The sequence below is a fragment of the Silene latifolia genome, chromosome X, assembly GCF_048544455.1.
Source record: "Silene latifolia isolate original U9 population chromosome X, ASM4854445v1, whole genome shotgun sequence".
Lineage (NCBI taxonomy): Eukaryota > Viridiplantae > Streptophyta > Magnoliopsida > Caryophyllales > Caryophyllaceae > Silene > Silene latifolia.
In genome coordinates this window covers 195,132,372-195,141,166 of record NC_133537.1, presented here as the reverse complement: position 1 = coordinate 195,141,166, position 8,795 = coordinate 195,132,372, and positions in this window count along the sequence as shown.

Below are 8,795 nucleotides of genomic sequence, written 5' to 3'. Positions count from 1 at the left end.
GATAACCTTCCAATCAATCATCAAGTACTTCTATTATTCTTTGCTTTATTATTGGAATCATTAGTAGGTATAATTCTCTTAACCCCTTTTTAATTATTGTTAATTATCTTCATTTATTCAACATGTTTTACTTTGTTGGTATGATTGACAACCTTGCTAGCATGTTCAACATGATAATGAGTGAGTAGTTTCCTTAGCTAGGGTTAATGGGTAATTAGGGGAAACCAACATGGGGGATGATTCATGCTTAAATTAATATTTTTTCATAGTTTATTTGCTTGCTTGTTGTGATCTCAACTTATGCACATGTTATGTTTGATGAAATGCGAGCCTATGAATCCTTGCATTTTTTACCCATCACCTATCTTTTCAATGAGACTTGTAAGACATAAACCAAGTCGAGTCTCATTAGACCATGCATATAGTTTAGTAGGGAAGATTAAGTCGACTTGTAGGTGTTGTAGAATCTAATCGATTCGGCTCCGGGACCCAAACTTTCCTACGATTGTAAGATATAAACCAACTCGATCCATCACAATAATAATTGCTTGCTTATAATTTGAGAATATGTTTGTATGATAAATTCCCATGAACCCCCTATGACCCCATGACACCCTAGTGCCTTTTATCAATTGTTTACATCCCTTTTTAATCATCTTGCTTGTTTACTTTTATTGCTATTTAGTTTAGTGATCTTCTACTTCAAACCCCAAATTGTGATACCCCTAGACACCACTAGTTGCAATTGAAAATCTCATCTCAATTCCCGTCCCTTGGGATAAGACCTTTACTTGCCTCTTTACTAATTGTAGAGTTGTTTGTGGAGTTATAAATTGTGTTTTGGTCTAGGTGCTCCTAACAACAAGTACCGAAAACTAAACCTCCAAGTGAGTCCCACCAGTTAGGTTGAGTAGTGATTGAATTTATACCTGATTGTAGCCTGATCTTTACATATGAAATAATTTTAAATGAGTTATATTCCATGATCTTGGGATCATTTCCCCTTCTAGCGTTTGGAGCCTGTATGCTCCTTATCCAACAATTGAATCAATTAAGTAAGGGCCTTCCCATGTGGGAGTCAGTTTGCCTGCTGATTTTTCTTTTTTATTTGGAAATACTTTGCGTAGGACAAGGTCTCCTTCTTTAAAGACCCTGACCCCCGACGTTTTTATTGTAGGTCCTGGCGACTGCTTGTTGTTATGATGCCATCCTGATTTTGGCAGCGTCTCTTAATTCTTCTGTTAGGACCAAGTTGTCTTGCATTAGGTCTTTGTTTGCTTCAACATTGTTTAGGCTGCATCTGGATGTTGGTACCCGTACTTCCGCAGAAATGACAGCTTCACAGCCATACACCAGGGAGTAAGGTGTTTGGCTTGTTGCAGTTTTTGAAGTTGACCTGTATGCCCATAGTACTAATGAAAGTTCTTCAGCCCATCTTCATCGTCTTCTTCTTAGCTTCTTTTTTAGGCAGCTTATGACTACCTTATTACTTGATTCGGCCTGGCCATTGCCTTTTGGATATCCAGGGGTTGAAGTTACCAGGTTGATATTCCATTCTTGGCAAAATGCTTGGGTCCTTTTCCCCACAAATTGAGTTCCATTATCGCATACTATTTCTGATGGGAACTCCATATCTGCAAATGATGTTTGTCCTGATGAAGGATATTACTTCCTTTTCTGTTACTTGCCTGAAAGAGTCAGCCTCAATCCATTTGGAGAAGTAGTCAGTCATAGCTAACATGAAGACTTTTTGTCATGGAGCTACGGGCAGTTTTCCCACAATATCCATGCCCAACTTTATGAATAGCCAGGGCGCGGAGATTGAATGGAGGAGTTCAGATGGCTGATGTATGATTGGTGCATGAATTTGGCAGGCTTCGCATTTTGAAGAGTATTCCAGGCAGTCAGCCCTCAATGTAGGCCAGTAGTAGCCTGTCCTGAGAACTTTGCTTGCCAGGCTCTTTCCTCCCTTGTGGTCACAGGATCCATCGTGTATTTCTTGAAGTACTAGTTTGGCTTCGTCGGGCTCCAAACATCTTAGGTAGGGTCCAGCCTGCGATCACTTGAACAGAGAGTTATTGATGATAGCATAAGTTGAAGCTCTAATTTTAAAAGCCCTTGCCTCATGTCTACCCTGAGGCAGTATTCCTCGGGAAAACCAGTCATAATAGGGTTTAGTCCAAGAGTTATTGTCCTGATTGACAGGATCGACCTGCTCAGGTTTGCTGATGGTCAGCTTTAATAAGTGCACAATTGGTATTTTGTCGAAAATAGTGGGGTGAAATTTGAACCTAGGTGGCGAGCATCACCGGTGTTCGTCTCTTGATATTTGATCTATGTCAAATAAAGCAAATTTAGCGGTATGGTTTTTTGCATATTCTAAATACGAAATCATTTTTGCATCCTTAGCCGTATAAATTCCCTTTATTTGATCAGCAATTAAGAGTGAATCAGTTTTTACCTTTAGGTTTTAAACACCGAGGTCTAGACATACCTTTAAGCCTGCTATCAGGGCTTCATATTCTGCTTTGTTGTTCGTGGCTTTGAAATCACAGCTTACAGCATGTGCTATCATATCTCCCTGGGGTGATCTAAGTACTAATCCTAACCCTGTCCCCCTGTCGTTGGATGCCCCATCTATGAATAGGGTCCATTCTTGGTCTGGGGTTTTATTTTCTAGTTGGTTGACCTCTTTTATCAGGTCTGGTTCCAGGTAAGGGCTCAAGTCACCACAAAGTCTGCGAGGGCCGCGATTTGATCGCTGCCTGGTTCAAAGGAGATGTCGTATGTGCTAATCTGTCAGACCGACCATTTGGCCATCCCGCTGAAAGTTCAGCTTACGCAGATGCATTTTATGGGCAAATTGGTCCTGACTATAATGGGGTGACTTTCAAAATAAGGTCGCAATTTAGTACATGACATAATTAAAACTAAGACATATTTTTCAAGTAGTCCATACCTCAACTCAGCATCTAGCAGGCTATTACTTACATAGTAGACTGGATGTTGCTGACCGTCCTATTCTTTCACCAAGATCGCACCGATCGTTTGTGTCGTGATGATAGGTATATCGACAAAGGCTCTCCCTTTTCTGGCTTAGCCAGTAAGGGTGGAGATGATAAATAGGATTTTAGATCCTGAAAAGTTGTCTCATGTTCATCCGTCCATTGGAACTGTTTGTTCTTTCTGAGGAGGTTATAAAATGTTTTGCATCTCTCGGAGGATATTGATATGAAATGGTTCAGGGCAGCTACCTGGCCTGTCAATTTCTGGATATCCTTGACAGATTTAGGTGACTGTAGTTCCAGGATAGCTTTTATCTGTTCAGGGCTAGCTTCTATGCCTCTCTTTGTGACCATATACCCAAGAAATTTGCCTGCAGAGACTCCAAAGTGGCATTTTGCAGGGTTTAGCTTCATGTTTGCAATATCTCAAATGCTATTTCTAGATGTTTCACGTGATCTTCTGCATTCTTGGATTTCACCACCATGTCGTCTATGTATACTTCCATGATGTCACCTATTTGGTATTTAAACATCATGTTGACCAGCGCAGACAGCGTTGCCCCCGCATTCTTCAGGCCGAAAGGCATGGCGAAGGTAACAAAGATATGCCTTGGTCCGTAATGAATGCAAAGACTCTCCTTGTCGCCAGGTGCATCTTTATTTGATTGAATCCACTGGAAACATCCATGAATGCCAAAGCATCTCGTGGCCCGGCTCGCTCTTGCGTCTACCATGGCATCGATATGAGGCGGGGGAATGGATCTTTAGGACGAGGCTTTGTTCGGTCGGTGTAGTCTACACGGACTCTCCACTTCCCATTCTTCTTCTGCACAACAACTACGTTAGCCAGCCACTCAGGGTACATTACTTCCCTGATCATCCCCATATCCAAGAGTTTCTCTACTTCCTCGTTTATTATGGTATTTCTTTCAGCTGCAATTTTGCGCCTTTTCTGCTGTACAGGCTTAAAATATGGGTCAACATTGAGCTTATGAGTAATTATATCAGCGTTAATTCCAGTCATATCAAAATGTGACCAAGCAAACCAAGATGATTTATTTTTAAGGAATTTTACCAGTTCAGGCCTGACACTATCTGGTGCGTCAGATCCTATTCAGACATACCTGTCAGGGTACTCAGGGTCTAGGATTACCTGATCTGTTTCCATTCTGGGAGGTGCCACATAAGTGCTCCTAACAGGGTACTATAATTGCTATCCCAGGGACTTACCTGCCTTGGAAGGCTTCAAGGCTGCTGTGTAGCATTCCTGGGCTGTCTTGTGATCTCCTTTGATCGTGGCTATGCCCCAGTCTGTTGGTATATTGATGCACTGGTGATAGGTTAATGGTACGGCCTTGACATTGTGAATCCAGGGTCTGCCCAGGATAGCATTGTAGGATGACAGGCAGTCAAGGACTCCAAATTTCTCATATGATGAGACTCCTTCCACGTAGGTTGGGAGGTGGATTTCTCCTAGAGTGCTCCTGGTTTCACCACTGAATCCTACTAGGACGCTCGATTTCTTGATGATTTGGTCCTCGTTGATCTTCATGGCTTTCAGTACGTCAAGCATGATCAGGTTCACTGAGCTGCCTCCGTCTACCAGGATCCTTCTTACTGTGGCTGTTCCAATCTGCATTGAAATTACCAGGCCATCATGATGAACATCAGGGATTCCCACTAGGTCACAATCATTGAAAGTGATTGTTGGAAGTGAAGGAAATGTAGATTCATATACATACTAACATACTCAAATATGTCTTAATTAATTTGTCATAAAATTAAATGTGGATTTTATGCATGCAAACATTAAAACAATATAAAGAAGAAACCATCATCTTACATTGTGATTTTCGGATTTATGGGCACAAGTGAGTTCACCTACTCACTTGTTCTTGAGCTCTCCAAATGGAAGAACAAGGATTCAAGTGTAGAATCCCTCCCAAAAGCATATACCCAAGGAATCTCTTAATAACCAATATTATTTAGATCTAGTAATAATATTAGTTTTACTATAAAATTGACACAATATAAATTGTATTTTTACTCTTGAAATTTCGGTCAAGAGGTGATGTTTTGTAAGATTTTATTTCTCTAGAATTATCATAAATTGTAGAGAGTTTTGAAGGATTTTCTTACACTAAGAAAATTAGATGGGAGGAATGAATAATAATATAAAAGAGAAGAGCTTTTCTCTCTTTCTTGTTGGTGGCCGAAAAAGGGGCATTGGGTAGTATGCCCAATGCCTTTTGTTTTTGCTCTTCTCAAAAGCTTAGGCTTGTAAGACTAGTAGGTAGTCTTTAATAATTATGTTTTCCACTAATATGAAAAGCACAATATTAACCCAACACTTCCTCTAATTTCTAAGATTTTCACAATAAAATGGATGGTCCATTTTATTTTGTCATTTGTCAATTTTGTCACATGTTACATGTTACATGACATGTCACAATGTAATGTATTTTTAACATATTAAAAATCAACATACTCATAAAATATGTCATTTACAAAATTGACTAGTAATTCGTAATTACTCGTGCCAAAATGTTTCCAAATTATAAATTACAACATTCTGTATTTATAATGATTTATTCATTCCGTTCCAATTGTTTCTATAAACAATGATTTCATCTAAGTAATAAAACAATTCGATTACTTAGACAGTGTCTCATTTAATCATATTTACAATAAGATACGTAAATTATACTCACAAAATCATCCGTCAATTTTAAGCAATTTAATTAACTCGTATCGGTATACGATTAATTAAATAATCAATTAAGAGTATTTCCCTATAGGTATGACCTAAGGGGATCAACTGATCACCACCGTCGCACGACAGTAATGTCAAACTCTAGTCAGCCAATCATTACCGATATGTGTGGACCAGTTGACTGTAAAATATTACATCCCACATGTATTCTTAAAATGAGATTTAATAATGATATTTAAATCATGTGATCGCACTATTGTTGAGGACACATTTCTCAACAATCTCCCACTTGTCCTCGACAAGTGTGCGTCACCAATTCTCTTGTCCTATTACTATCTCCCACTCAATGCAAGGTGTCTTTCAGGTCGTACTTGCAAGTGATCATATCGAGAGTGGTTTCCTCGATCTGGAGAATAACTGATTGACCGGACTTATCTATCATAGATACTTTCCGAGCGTGGCCACGCATTTCCAGTTCATTACTCCTCGAGTGGCCCTGAGATATTGTTATAACCCTGACAAGGGGGTGGACAATTCCTATCGCACTTATTCCCTTCGACTAGCCACAGCCATCATAACCCAAAATATGCCCATTTGACCCCATTTACGAAGGTCGTAGTAACACAAATCAAAGTTAATCTGAAACTGTGCCATCTTAGGTGAATAGTCTTTAGTCAAAAGAATCGACTCATTAGAATACTATAGCAGCTCTCGCCACGACCAGGCTATATAAATTTGCCAGAACTCTATAAGCGGTCATTAGGCCCGACAAAATGTTCCTAACAATCTGCCTATGTGATCGACTAGTCATCTCACATGACTGTATGGCACTTGAACTTGCCATCAATCGCATCACACTCTAGTCACTTCGAGACGTCACCTCATACAAATGACTATGGGTGAATACAATGCTAATCCGTGTTCACTTTAACGGGGTTCAACGTTGTCTCTACAACCCGTTTGGATGTAACAAAGTATAATGAAAGAGTTTTAAGGTAAAACTCGAATGACAAATGCGATTATCACACATGAATAGTCAATGCTCGATTACTATTTCATATTCTATAATCTAATTTGATCTTGTACGTAGTTGTTCATTTCAATTCAATTGAAATGACATGACTATTCATGTTTAGCCTTTGAGAAGGCTTTGGTTAGTAGGTTTTATCAACTTCTTGTACCTAACTCAACCTTACTACATACTCGTTTTCCTTTGTAATGTATACATTTGCATTACAAAACTTTCTGAGTACGTGTCGAGATCCAATCAAGACATAGGCCCTCTAGCCTAAGAATAGCTCCCACTGTTTTTGCAGTGTGCGGGACTCTTCCTTCTTGCACATCCCATGATTGCAAGTGTACTCAATTTCCGTTATAAATATCTCTCATTGTTCTTTATTGCCTAGAACGATTCTAGAAAATCTACTTCTTAATTAACATTGCCACAATGGTATCTTAACCATCCTAGTGTGTTTTGATTATGGTTTTGTCGGAAACCATGCGCAATCTCAATTGTCAATTGTCACTTGTGTAACACCCTTACACAATATTTCATCGTAAACACTTTGCTTTACTTCCTTAATGCTTCTGCAAGCACTTAAGGGTAATCTTTACTGACTTCATCGGGTAAAGATTACTTAAATTCGATTTTGAAAACAGTTCATCATACTCAAAGCATATGAAGTGTCATACATCATTTCTTTTTAATTGATTCGGCAGCGGAAGCAAATGAAATCAATCAAATATGTTCAATTTAATTGAACTAGTCATGAATCTTATCAACATAAGACTTCTTACTAACGCTAATATCATGTGGATTTATCTTCATAAATCCGGATATTCAAGATGTATTATAATACTCCAAAAGTCTTAAATCATTCTCAATGATCAATATGTCATCCACATATCGGACTAATTAAAAATTCCGCAACTCCCACTAAACTCCATGTATAAACACAACTTCTCGACTTATCGAGAAATGTTTTATCACATGATCAAAATGTTTATTCCAACTCATTGATGTCCTACTTAAGATCCTCTCTTAAGTTTCACATTATCTTAGGATTGCAAGAATTTATAAAACTCATGACATGTATTGAATACATTCCTTCTATTGAAGAAGTGGGTTTTAGATTCACTTGCTGTATGCATATTCTCATAATGAAACACAATCCCTAAGATGATCCAAATAGACTTAATCATTTCAATTAGTGCAAAACCCTTTGCAACCAATCTTGCTTTGAAATATCTCTTTATTAGTGCAAAAACTCTTTGTCACTAATCAAGCCCTTTTGTTTCGGATTTTCATGGCTCTAAGCCTTGTATTGAGTTGTGACTTAAACACTCTTATGTAAGTCATATGTTCATTACTTTCTAGAAGTAATCAACTTGAATCAAACAATTTCTTTTGTAAGTTATAAGCTCTTTACTTTCTTAAAAGTAGCATGAATTCATCATTTTTAACAAGTGATGAATTTTAACCTCCTAGGTTTTAAAGAAACAATGTCTTACACAAAATGTCTCATGTAGCCAAGAAAGACCAGTTTCTTGCGACATAACATTCTTTGTGGCTCTTGAATAATTTCTCCCACTCTGTCTTCTAGAAATAAACTTGTATTTTAGTAAGACAGCTTCACGAGCCGCAAACCCGTCGTACTCGTGATAATTAAAAAGGGAAAAATGAGCATTTGTTTCTTGAGAAAACTTACAAACATGGTACCCTTACCATTTCATATCTCATATGATTCGATTTAGTGGAAAAATAATTTAGACAAAAATGATAAAATCCCCAAAAGGATCAAGTAACTCAATGTAACTTGATTGAAATCCAAACCATATCGAATAGCGTTTGATTTCTAATCCAACCACACATTATTCCATAATGCGTGCTAAGAGAGATTAACTTGTGATACTATATCACATTTCCTTTGGCTTATATCAAAGTCTTCACTTTGATAATCCCATCACGACTTAAATCGTGATTCCTTGAACTCTTTGAAATTCTTCAAAGATTTCTCTATTTACCTTATTAAGTGAACATATTAGCGTCAACTTAAATCATTGGTAAAAGAAAATGA